The sequence below is a fragment of the Mesoplodon bidens genome (assembly GCF_964165515.1).
Source record: "Mesoplodon bidens genome assembly, chromosome: 4".
In the NCBI taxonomy this organism is placed as follows: domain Eukaryota; kingdom Metazoa; phylum Chordata; class Mammalia; order Artiodactyla; family Ziphiidae; genus Mesoplodon; species Mesoplodon bidens.
This window is the reverse complement of record NC_138160.1, coordinates 74,479,714-74,493,208: the sequence shown is the minus strand read 5'-3', so window position 1 is coordinate 74,493,208 and position 13,495 is coordinate 74,479,714. Positions and strand designations below refer to the sequence as shown.

Below are 13,495 nucleotides of genomic sequence, written 5' to 3'. Positions count from 1 at the left end.
ATTATGATTTTTTGACTTTACAATGGTGAGAAAGTGATACACATTCAGTAGAAATGGTACTTGGAATTTTGATCTTTTCCCGAGCTCATGAGCTATGAGGTGTAGACTCCCCATGACAATGGCAGAGGCAGTGAGCAGTAACCCCCAGTGAGCCACACGATCACGAGGGTGAACAACCAATACACTTATGACAATTCTGTTCTTTGCCTTCAGTATTCAATACATTACATGAGATATTCACCACTTTATTATAAAATAGATTTTGCCCAACTGTAGGCTAATGTAAGTGTTCTGAGCATGTTTAAGGTAGGCTGGGCTGAACTATGATGTTCAGTAGATTAGGTATAGTAAATGCATTTTTGATTTATGTTATTTTCAACTTACAATAGGTTTTTTGGGACGTAAGCACATTGTAAGTTGAGGAAGATCTGTATATGCTTAGTTAAAATTTTAGATATTTTATACGAGAATAACATGCTTTTTTAAAAGCCTTGCACACAAGTATATCTCTGGTTATGAACAGTTCAAGTATATTAGGTTCTACTTCTGGTTGAAACTACTCATTTTGCTTTTCTGGGCTATCATATCTTCATGTTTCCTTATTTTTTTTTCAGTTTGGTGGCTTTTCCCTCCTTTTAAAAAATTGGATAGTCATGGTTCTCTGGAACCTTGGTGAGTCAGTTCAACCTCTAATTACTTCAGTCTCCTTCCCTGCAGGAAAGGCTGTCAAAATACAAAAACACTCCAATGTTTTGCATCATCTCGCACGCACACAGGGATAAAGAGGGATATAATTCTCCCAAAGAAGCAAAACAACTGGCAACAGCTGGTACAACAACTTCTAAAGATCCAGTCTGACTCTGTCTTGAAAATCAGCCTCAAACTGCCCTTAAATAATAATTACCCCATCTGCATCAGGACTATCTCATTGACTAGCCACTCAATGACATAATACCTGCTATGAACTTTCAGCACAAATGCAATCATTGTCATATTTTGTAAGACCAACAAAGTATCATCTGTACCTCAGGACAGTGGGATATTATAGGATACACAAAGACATGGCTCCCCATTTTTTGGTAACCTCACATCAAATCGCTACCAAACACGTCTCCAGTCTTCAAAATAATTTAGTTATTAGAAAGGTGATTGGACAAACCAGCAGATTTTTTTTCACTAACAAAAAGCAAATCAGAACAGAGTTAGTCTTTTTCTCCAGTTACCCAGCATTCAAAGCTCTAACTGTAGTCACATTGTAATAATTTTAGACCCCAAAGCAGTGTGACCATTTGATGCATAATTTTCAACACATGTTTTATTAATCCATTCTTCCTGAGCTTCATTTAAAATACTGGAAACTATAAAAAGATCAGTGTGTTACTCCCCTGCCAGGAAAAAAGAAAAAAAATGAAAAAAATCTAACAAACACGAAAAAAGCCAGAGCAACTGGAATCTCGGTCTTGAGGAAACACATGGGATTGAAGCATCCGCCGGAGCTCTGTCACCGACTGTCATCTGTGACTCTTCGGTGCTGAAGTCTAGATGTCACCAGGCTGGGACGAGAAGGCGTGCGTGCAGGCCAGTGAGTGTGTGACCGCGGGGGTCCGGGATGGGGATCTGGGGGCAAACGGCTTGGGGAGGGTTTTCCAGGAAGCCCGGAGCTCGGCTGCGCGAGCGGCTGCGCGTTGGGCTGGGGCGCCTTGGCCGGCACGTAGCGCCCGGCGTGACTCAGCGCTGACTCACCGCACCCGTTGCCGGTGGATTTCCCGGTCCGCGCGCTCAGCCGCTTCTCGAAGACGCCTGCTCCCCCGTCCTTTCCTGCACGCGGACCAGTCGTGGCGCTTTCAACAGAGCGGGACAGATTTTTATAGCTTTTGAATCCCGATCAAGCAAGGAATTAACTGGCTTTGTTGTCTTTGACTTTAAGAGCTCCATAGTCCACTGATCAAATTCTTTCAAAGGCTTGTTGGAACAAATCCCTAACGTTGTCCTTCCACAGTGACTTAGAGATGACCTCCACTCAGATTTTTGCTTCAGGAGCACCGAGCTCGCGTCTTATTTTGTCCCACATTTGGGGAGGTTATCTTTTCAATATGTCTGATAACTAGCCTTGGCTCAAACCCACAACTGTGGTGACGCAAATCAGGTTGGAACTTGGCATTATGTGTGGGCCTTGAGTGGCTTACTGTAAAAACCAGGGAACACTTCATAAAGACGTCCTTATCTGCCATCTTGCTTGCTGATTAGATGTCATGCTCATTTTCAGTCTGTCACTGCCCTTTGCAAGGTCCTGGGATAGATTTAGATTGTTAATAGCCAGATTCTTGAGCAGTCATGTTCATTTTTTCCTCTGCAGGGTTCAGCACAGAGGGCAATACCAAGGCAGTATTTCTCCAGCTGTAGCCCACCGGCCACCTGTATGGAGAGTGCCAGCGGTACGTAGCCAAAAGGCAGGTTCTTAGACCCCACTTCAAACTGCCGACTCAGAATGTCCTGGGCTGGGGCCTGGAAATCAGCCCATATGGAATTCCAATGTACACTTAAGTTTGTAAACTACTAGGCAGAGGACGAGGGTATGAGATATTATTCTGTGAAGACTAGGAGAAATCTTTATAATCAAGAACACTCTGTTCTAAAATTGATATTGAAGTTCTGATGCCAGGTAATCATATTTCTAAAATTAGTTTTATATATAATACTGTGTTTAACTGTGTATTAATATAGGCAGATATTTTTCTTTTTAATTAGAAATTCAGGTATAGAATAAAATGAAGTACCTATTGAGTAAATTTTCTTATTTCGGACCGGTATTTCCCAAACCTGACTTTGCAATAGAATTACCCACAGAGCCTTAAAACATTCTAATCCCTGGGCCAGACTCTAGGCCTAAAGAACCACTATCTGAAGGTGAAGTCCAAGAACAGGCAGTTTGAAAAGCTCTGAAAGTTAGTCTCTGTTCCTTTGCAAAAGGCGACTATTCCCAAATACAATAGAAATGTCATTAACTGCAGGATGGTTGGCCTGTGTTGTTCCATGGTGTTCACTCATCTCTCAGTCTGCACTGTTTGATTTTTTTAAAATTATTATTTATTTATTTGGTTGCACTGGGTCTTAGTTGCGGCAGGCGGGCTCCTTAGTTGCGGCAGGCAGGCTCCTTAGTTGTGGCACGTGGGCTCCTCGGTTGTGGCAGGTGGGCTCCTCAGTTGTGGCAGGCAGCCTCCTTAGTTGTGGCATGCGAACTCTTAGTTGCAGCATGCATGTGGGATCTAGTTCCCTGACCAGGGATCAAACCTAGGCCCCCTGCATAGGGAGTGTGGAGTCTTATCTCCTGTGCCACCAGGGAAGTCCCCTGCACTGTTTGCTTTTGAAATCACCATTTAAAAAATAAAGTTAAAAGTGACCACATAAAATATCAACTTACTTTTTTATATTAATTTAATTTATTTTTGGCTGTGTTGGGTCTCCGTTTCTGTGCGAGGGCTTTCTCTAGTTGCGGCAAGCGGGAGCCACTCTTCATCGCGGTGCGCGGGCCTCTCACTATCGCGGCCTCTCGTTGTGGACCACAGGCTCCAGATGTGCAGGCTCAGTAGTTGTGGTGCACGGGCTTAGTTGCTCTGCAGCATGTGGGATCTTCCCAGACCAGGGCTCGAACCCGTGTCCCCTACATTGGCAGGCAGATTCTCAACCACTGCGCCACCAGGGAAGCCCCTCAACTTACTTTTATATTGGTAAATTCACTTCTTCAGAAAGCAAGTTTGAAATATTTGTATTCTAAATCTTTGGAGGGGAGGGGGTGGGGAGAATGGTGGGTGATTGGAGAATAATCTGGGAGTTGATTTTGAAATTTTTCTTATTCTTTTTCTTTGGATATTCTATTTACTCATTTTCTTTTTGTCTCACTGGATAGGTTTTTCACTTCATCATTGTTGCATTGTGTCAAAAAGCTTAGATCTGACACACACCTGACAGAGGAATCTCCATGCTGACTTTCTTATATAGCCTTGCTTCTCCAAGTGAGGTTTCTGGACCAGCAGCATGTACATTACCTGGGAACTTATAAGAAATGCAGACTCTCAGGTCCCACCTAGAACTACTGACTTAGAATCAACACTTTAGTAAGATCCCCAAGCAATTTGTATGTATATTAAAATTTGGGAGGTGCTGTCTTACAGTAATGGTAAGAGTTATAATCTGGGGCTGGTGGAAGAAAAGAGAAGAGACAGAAGTGGGTTATATTTGTTTCCTAGGGCTGCTGTAACAAAGTACCATAAACTAAGTGGTTTATAACAATAGATATTTATTCTTCCACAGTTCTGGAGGCCAAAAGTCAAAATCAAGGTATCATCAGGGCCATGCTTTCCCTGAGACTGAGTAGAATCCTTCTTAGCTTCTAGTGATAGTCATGGTGGATCCTTGGTATTCCTTGGCTTATAGCTGCATCATTCCTATCTTTGCCCCTGTCATAACATGGCATTCTTCCTGTGTGTCTCTCTCTGTCTTTACATTTCTTCTTATAAGGATATCAGTCATATTGGATGATGGCCCACCCTAATGAACTCATGCTAAATTGATTACATCTCCAAAGACTCTATTTCCAAATAAGGTCATACACAGGTATCAGGGGTTAGGGCTTCACCATGTCTCTTTGGGGGACACAATTCAACCCACGACAGGAAGATGTGGAAATTCCATTTTCAATAAGTAGAAATGCATTATGTGAAAAATAACATTAAAAATAATTATTGTTTTAAAATAACCTGATCACATTTTATAAAATAATTATAAACTATTCTCTCCCATTGGCTGTTATTTCACACTTTTATCTCGTATTCTCTCAGCTGGATAATGAACTCTTTCCCAAACCAACTTTCTTTGCCACCCTTTCTACATGATGCTGAGTTCATAGTAAGAACTTAGTAGTTATTAATTATGATAATCAAGCTAGGAAATACTATTGGACAAATATACAAAATCTCATATGTTTTAATCTATTATTGGTACAGGGTAAGAGAAAATTCTACCACAAAGATTAGTTTGACCATAAAAATTAAGCCGTAAAATAAAGGAAAAAAATACTTACAGCTAGAACTATAACCACATTGATGGGCAAACTGAAAATACCTTAGGACCAGGGCAAGAAAATGAAGGGAATCCTTATAACCGCAGGAAAGGGTAAGAATAGGACCAGAGAGGCAGCTCCAAGAGAGTAACGTCTTTTTAAGAGCCCTTGACAGTTTGTAGTGGGCACCTGATTTTTTTGCTCATCATGCATTTTCCCTCTTTCCTTTGAGAAAGCTCTCGTCATCCACTCCAACATTTTTGTGCCAGACTGTCAACCACAGGGTTTCCCTTCCCCCTTCCTCCCAAGGCTAAAACACATGACTGTTTACTTTCTGTCCTGCACATCTGAATCTGGGTGAGTCTCAAAAATGTAGAAGTGGTTGAAGCTGAGTCATTTCAGTGGTAGTGCTCAAAGACACCAACCAGGTCTTTTTGTTTGTTTGTTCGTTTCAGCACGGAGAATACCAGAGTAACGCTAGTTACAGTCTTCCCAAGTCCCAGTTGTTTAACTCTTCCTTTTATTCTGAGAGCTACTCAGTATCTTTCCAAATATTAATTTATTTTAAAATGTAAAATTTCAGGCTTCCCTGGTGGTGCAGTTGTTGAGAGTCTGCCTGCTGATGCACGGGACACGGGTTCGTGCCCCAGTCTGGGAAGATCCCACATGCCGCGGAGTGGCTGGGCCCGTGAGCCATGGCCGCTGAGCCTGCGCGTCCGGAGCCTGTGCTCCGCCACGGGAGAGGCCACAACAGTGAGAGGCCTGCGTACCGCAAAAAAAATTAAAAAATAAATTAAATAAATAAATAAATAAAAATGTTTATTTTTAACTTACTCTTTTTAGTTCATTATTTTATTATAATTTATTACTATTTTTTAATGGGGCCAAGAGTTAGCTCCAGTTGGTTTCTATTGCTTACAACCAAAGGAACATAACTACCATGAATATATTGATGGGGAGAACACATATTGCCTACAGCTGCCATACTAAGACAACCTGAAATAGTCATCTGCATTCATGATGAACAAAATATGTACTCTTGAAATGTAATGAAGCTCTTTTCAGCTTATTTCAGTTAATTTTTTTTTTTTTTTTTTTTTTTTTTTTTCTTTTTCTTTTTGCGGTATGCGGGCCTCCCACTGTTGTGGCCTCTCCTGTTGCGGAGCACAGGCTCTGGATGCGCAGGCCCAGCGGCCATGGCTCACGGGCCCAGCCGCTCCGCGGCATATGGGATCCTCCCAGACCGGGGCACGAACCCGTATCCCCTGCATCGGCAGGCGGACTCTCAACCACTGCGCCACCAGGGAGGCCCTTCAGTTAATTTTTTAAGCTATCATTATTGTCCTGTGTTTCAAGCTGAATCATTCTTCCTTTCTGGACCATCCAAATTGCCAATGGGTGCAAAAGGGAGAATCACTCTTGTTATGCTACTTGTGGACACCAGTAATCTTCTTTATGTTGCCTCCAGCTCCTCACTGTGGTTTTCATGATATTTGCAGTATTAAGGAGATTAAAGAAGAGTACTCCAAAGTTTCTAATTAGAGCTCTTTACTGGGGGCTAACTGGCAAAATAGAAACAGAGTCCCTGTTATGCCAGATTAAATGTGATCTTTTCTTTGCACGCTCCATATTGGCCAACACTAAATAAATGTGTGTCTTTTGAGTTCTACAGATGAAATTTAATTTCATCAAGGTACATCAGCTTCTCAGAATCCTTAAGTCTTTAGTCTTACTAATCTCTCTCCCATCACATGCTTGTATCAATAGTTGCATGGTGGATATGGTTTTATTTGGCTGGAGTAGGGAGTTTATAGGGAGAATAAGCCACCAAGGTAGCTGTTTTGAAATTATAGTGAATCATGAATATCATGGAGAGGTACGTAAACATAATTATTTAATGGTTTTTGATCAAGATAGTGACATTTATTGAGTACATATTATATGCCTGGAACTACATTATCCATCGATTTCCTGCTTATGATAGGTGGATTTAGCTCTCTTACACCACCTATGACTTTATGTAAAATATTTAAGACTCAAAAAAATTTTTTTATCAGTGACAGACAATATGAATATTTACTTTGTTAGAAGAGGGTATATGCTCCCCATTTTTTCTCTTTACCTTTCTCTTCTTTCTGTTAAATTCTGTCATCTGTATATTTCCTTATATCTTATTGAAATTGATAACATTTATATACTTGTTCTGAGGTTTGTCTATAGATTTGACACAACTAAAAAAAATTCTTAAACAGCATTTGCATTATATTAAGACTATATGACTAGTCACAGCAGAGAAAATAGTGTAGTATGATTACATATCCTTTTCTACAGTCTCTTGTTTTTCCTGAAGTTTCTTATTGTCTTGCCCTTTTATTTTTTTCTTCCATTATCTCCCATAATTTTTTTTAAAAATTGTCAAACATACTACCTGGTCTGTGGAAACCTCTTTTTCTAGGACATGTCCAGCCTCCGGTCCCCCTTCAGCCTCTGAACTGATTGCTCTCTAGGCCTGGTGCACAGCTATCCCTCTGAGGCTCCTGTGCATTGCAGCACTAGGTTACAGCCACTGTTTGCTGGATCTCATATCTTTGTTCCTTAACTTACTCCCTTCACTCTCAAATATCTTTTAAAGAGAGAATGCTTGGGAGATACATGTACTAATTCTTGCATATTTGAAAATGTTTCTATTCTGCCTTTATATCTAATTGATATTTAAGCTGGCTATAGAATTCTTGGTTGAAGATAACTTTTCTTCAAAAAGCTTGAGAGCACTATTTTATTTTCTTTTAATAATATTGCAGATGAGAAATCATATGAAAGCCAGAATCTCAATCCTTTTTTTCTCTTCTCCAACCTTTGAACCTCTTTTTATCTTTAACTTTCTGTAAGTTCATGGTGTTTGTAGGCATTTTCTCATTTATTCTATTTATCATTTAGTAAAAACTTTTAGTCTGAGGACTCATGGCTCCCTTCAGTTCTTTAAATACTTCCTGTTTCTATTTTCTCTGATGTTTCTTTATGGAACTGTTATTATTTAGATCTTGGATCTGGAGGAACTCTCTATTTTTGTTATAACTTTCTTCTATCTTATGTTTTCTTGATTTTTCTCTTTTGATGCATTTACTTAATTTTATCTTTTAATCCTTCCAATTATGTTTTCACTTTGGCAAATATACTTTTAGTTTCTGAGAACTTTTACTTAATGTCTGATTATTCTTTTATTATAACATCCTATCTGCTCGAATTTCTCTGATAAACTTATTAGAGTTTTCTTTTTTTTTTTTTTTTTTGTGGTACGCGGGCCTCTCACTGTTGTGGCCTCTCCCGTGGCGGAGCACAGGCTCCGGACGCGCAAGGCCCAGCGGCCATGGCTCACGGACCCAGCCACTCCGCGGCATGTGGGATCCTCCCAGACCGGGACACGAACCCGCGTCCCCTGCATCGGCAGGCGGACTCTCAACCACTGCGCCACCAGGGAAGCCCCTCTTTTTTTTTTTTTAAGAATTCTTTGTTCCCTGAATTATTTATGTTTCCTTATGCTGGGTTTTCTATTGATGCATTTCTTTAATTTTGCAGGTTTTCTTCAAATGTCTAGGAATTGTTGATTGTGTTTTTGTATTATGAAAAGCACCAGAAATACATCAATTTAGGATACATAAGCCCCTAGGTCCTCAAATTCCAAAATGATCTTATTTTAGGGCATCGAGAATCCAGTTTGCTACTAGCTGTCATAGTTCTCCCAGGCAATGTTTGTTTTCAATGCCCCTAGATGAAAATCTTCAGTTTTTGCTTTTTGTTTTGGATTAGCACAAATGCCTGATGGTTACATGTTTTGAGCTAGATGGCTGGAAGTAGGGAAATGGGGAACATTGTTCATTCACTGTGGTTCACTGTTCTCCACAGGACTTTCACTTCATCTTGATGTTTTTGTCCCACTTTTCACTGTTATCCTTTCTTACATCTCTCAGTCTCTGAGAAGAGAGACTGTTTGGGTGGTACGAATAGGCAGCCTTCTGCATTTTCCTAGAAACTCTCAAAAAGTACAGATTCCTGGGCTCTACCTAGGGATCCTGATTCAGCACATCTGGGATGGGCCTAGATATCTGTATTTTTTTAATACCTTCCCTGGCTCATGCATACATTCAATTTCGGGCACTACCAAGAAGTTACTAGTTTCCTGAGGGAGAGGTAACTATATAAGATAAAGCAGATGTAGGAGGCTCATGACTGGGCAAATGACTGGGTACAGAAAGAACAAAGAGGAAGGAATCAAAACTGTCTCCTAGGTTTTAAGCCTGAGTTGACTCCCAGAGTGATAGTGCCATTAGCATAAAAACGAAAGTGATCAGGAGGGGTAGGTTTTACTTTCTTCCTGATTTTTACTTCCAGATATTGTACTAAGTGCCACTCCCACAAAATATTACTGAAGTGCTCTTTTTATAGAAAGATTACTAATAAGAATGATGTTAGATACAATAGAATGATGAATAAATAGATGTGTAAATACATTTTCAGGCTGGAGAACTAGTATTTATATGCACAAACAAAACAATCTATTCACTTTAAACAACTTACAAAGGTAATTAAAAAGCATATATAGAGGGCTTCCCTGGTGGCGCAGTGGTTGAGAGTCCGCCTGCCGATGCAGGGGACACGGGTTTGTGCCCCGGTCTGGGAGGATCCCACATGCCGTGGAGCAGCTGGGCCCGTGAGCCATGGCCGCTGAGCCTGCGCATCCGGAGCCTGTGCTCCACAACCGGAGAAGCCACAACAGTGAGAGGCCCACATACCGCAAAAAAAAAAAAAAAAAAAAAGCATATATAGAGCATTCTAAAACTAAATGTGAGTAATCTACTGGTGGAAAGTTCCTGCTTTCCTTTCAATCAAGTGTCTTAATTTTGCAAATGTAAAAGAGCAAAATTCAAATATACAATAACTCTTATACTTACTACATTTGAACACAAATGCAAAGAAAAAAAATCAACCAAAACCCACAACAGTATCTACAGCTATTTATGTCTTATATCCTTACAAAAAAAATCGCTATTCACACATTTCAATTTCTATTAATAGAACAGCCTGATGACTCATTTTGTACACTGACAGTCTAATGAGGATGTTTAGATATGTAATACCTATGATGACCATTAATAGCTCCTTCTCATTAAAACACATTTTTTGGGGAAATAGTTCTAGGAAAATACTTATGTTTTTTCTTTTTAAAAATTCAGGTATAATTTACATGCAGTAATTTTTAGCCTTTTTAGTGCACTGTTCTGTGAGATTTGATGAATGCATACAGACACACAGCCACCATCACAGTCAAAATACAGAACAATTTCATTATTCCTCAAAGTCTCCTCAAACTCATTGAAAGTCAAGTCCTACCTTCCCCCAGCCTTCAGCAATGAGTGATCTGTTTTCTCTACATATAGTTCAGGATTGGTGCCAGTGGAAAAAAGTAATCTGAAATACAGATCTCAGGCCTGACATGATGAAAATCTAATGCCACAGCTATTGTCTCTCACAACTGCCACTCATCATGTTTTAATTTCACAGTTTTGATTTAATCTTTTCTAAATACGGCACTAGATAAGTACAGAACAAGATAACAAGAATTCCCAGCAAAGGAGCCAGGTTGGTATTAGCACTATCCCCCTTTCACCACCTCCCCAACCTTTTGGGTTTTATTCTTTGTGACGTTGCATCTCCAGAACACTGCTTTGTATGTTCACAAGGACCAGAGCTTCTATACTAGCTCAGAAGCTTAACAGGAATCACAGCTTTGATTTCAGGGTGACTTCTTCACTTTTCTTATCATGCCAACCAGGATGCTTTTACCAGCCATCTTAAGTTGTAATGAACAGTGAAATTGTATTTGAAAAAAAGAATACAAATTTTCAATGATGTACCCTCAGATCCCCCCCCTTTTCTAAGATATATAGTTAAAAATACTGTTTTCAGCCATGGATTATATTCTTTTTCTTCTCATGAAGCCTCCTTTAAAAAATAAACCCTATATTGAGTTAGAGTTTACATACAATAAAATGCACCCATACTGTGTGTACCATCTTGACAAATGTATGTACTTGAGTAAACCATCACTACAAGATAAGAGCATCTCCCCCCTCAAAGCCTTCCTAATACACTTTTCAGTCAATCCTACCTCCACTCCCAATCTCAGACAATTGATCTGCATTCTAACATGATAGAGTAGTTTTACTTTTTCCAGAATTTCCTACCAACGGCATGTATTCTTTTGGGTCTGGCTTATTTACTTAGCATAAATTTATGGAGATTCGTCAGCGTTGTTGCATGTATCTGTAACTTGTTCTTTCTTTTCCCCTCTGAGAAGTATTCCATGTTATGGATATAACATTTGTTTATCCATTTGCTTGTTGGGGGACATTTGGGTTGTATCCATTTGGGGGCTGTTATGAGTAGAGCCACTATGGACCTTTGTGTATAATTCTCTGTGTAATATTCCTTTTTCCTGGACAAAGTTCTAAGAGCAAATGGCTGAGTTGTATGATTAGTACCCATTTAAGCTTTTAAGAAACTACAACCTGTTTTCTAGAGTGATTGCATCATTTTACATTCCCACAAGTAATATATGAGAATTCAAGTAGCTTCGTATCCTCAACGCCACTTGGCTTTGTCAACTTTTTAAAATTTTAGCCATTCTAGTGGGTTTATAGAGCTGTCTCATTGTGATTTTAATTTGCAGTTTTCTGAAGACCAAGGACATCAAACAATTTTTTCATGTGCTTATTGGCCCCTTGGATAGCTTCTTTAATAAAATGTCTGTTCAAATCTTTTGCCGATATTGTTTTGGATTGTTATTTTCTTACTGAGTTGTAAAAGTTCTTCATATATTTGGAAAACCAGTCCTTTATCAAATATATGTATTACAGATATTTTTCCTACCTTTTGGCTTGTCATTTCATTTTTTTACTGGTGTCTTTCAAGGAGCAAAAGTTTTTAATTTTGAGAAAGTCCAATTTATCAATTTCATTCTTTTATGACTTGTATGCTTTATACCCTAAGAAAGCATTGCCTATCCCAAGTTTGCCATGAACATTTATGCTTTACTCAAGAAGCTTTATGATTTTAGCTCTTATATTTAAGTCTCTGATCAATATCCAGTTATATTTTTGTTTATGGTTAAAGTAAGTGTTGAGGTTCATTTCAAGTAGTATTTGATTAAAAGATAAACTTTGGGGCCTCCCTAGTGGCGCAGTGGTTGAGAGTCTGCCTGCCGATGCAGGGGATACGGGTTCATGCCCCGGTCTGGGAGGATCCCATATGCCGCGGAGCGGCTGGGCCCGTGGGCCATGGCCGCTGGGCCTGCGCGTCCGGAGCCTGTGCTCCGCGACGGGAGGGGCCACGGCAGTGAGAGGCCCGCATACCGCAAAAAGAAAAAAAAAAAAGATAAACTTTGTTTAAAATCAATTAACAATATTGTTTGAGCCAATTTTTAAAAATTTACTGTTGATTATATTGAAATATATGTGTATGGAATGGAATCATGGAATCATGTATACTGATTCCAGTAACAGACTGCCTGAACTACTCTAGCTTTATAGTAAATGTTGAGATCAGTCAATAGAAGTCTTGAAATTTTATACTTCTTTAACAAAAGTGTTTTCTAGGTTGTTTGCAACCTCATGTAAACTTAAAAATTGACTTTAAATTTCTACAAAAAGCCTGCTGAGCTATTGATTAAGATTGCATTAATTAATTTGAGGAGAATTTCCATCTTAACAATACTGAGTCTACTAATCTATGAATCCAGTATATCTTTCTATTTATTTAAGTCTTTTAAAACTTCTTTCATTAGCATCTTGAAATTTTTAATGTACAGGTATTACACATATTTTGTTAATTTTATCCCTAAGTATTTCATGTTTTTCTGTGCTGTTGTGAATATAATTTTTCTTTAATTTCACTTCCAGAGGATCATAACTAGCATGTAGAAATGCAATTGCTTTTTTATATTGACCTTGTATTCTATAACTTTGCTAAATTCACTTGTCACAGTAGTTTATTTGTGGATTCCTTTTAATTTTCTATTTCTATAATCATGTTATTTGTGAGTAAGTACAGCGTTACTTTTTCCTTCCCAATCTTGTCTTTTATTTCTTTTCCTTGCCTTATTGCAAAGGCTAGGCCCTCTAGTCAAGGTTGAATATATGTGGTGAAAGCAGACATCCTTGCATTTTTCCTAGTCTTTGTGGGGAAATACTCAGTATTTCAATATGAAGTATGATGTTACCTGTAGGTTTTTTTATAGTTGCCCTTCATTAGACTGAGGATACTCCTTTCTTTTCTATTTGCTGAGAGTTTTACTATAAGTGGATATTGAATTTTGTCAAATGACTTTTCGGCATCTACTGAAGTTATCACATGGTCCTTGGCCTTATGGAACTTACATTC

At 39.1% G+C, this 13,495-nt stretch overlaps 1 long non-coding RNA gene across 1 annotated transcript in view; it reads left to right on the top strand.

Annotated features, from left to right (window-relative positions):
- The first annotated feature begins 1,094 nt into the window (after positions 1-1,094).
- LOC308616901 overlaps positions 1,095-13,495 on the top strand; it is a 47,159-nt gene continuing 34,758 nt past the window's right edge. The window contains exons 1-2 of the long non-coding RNA XR_014015770.1: positions 1,095-1,582; positions 2,357-2,435. This is a non-coding gene — a long non-coding RNA (uncharacterized lncRNA). The remainder of the gene's footprint in view (positions 1,583-2,356; positions 2,436-13,495) is intronic.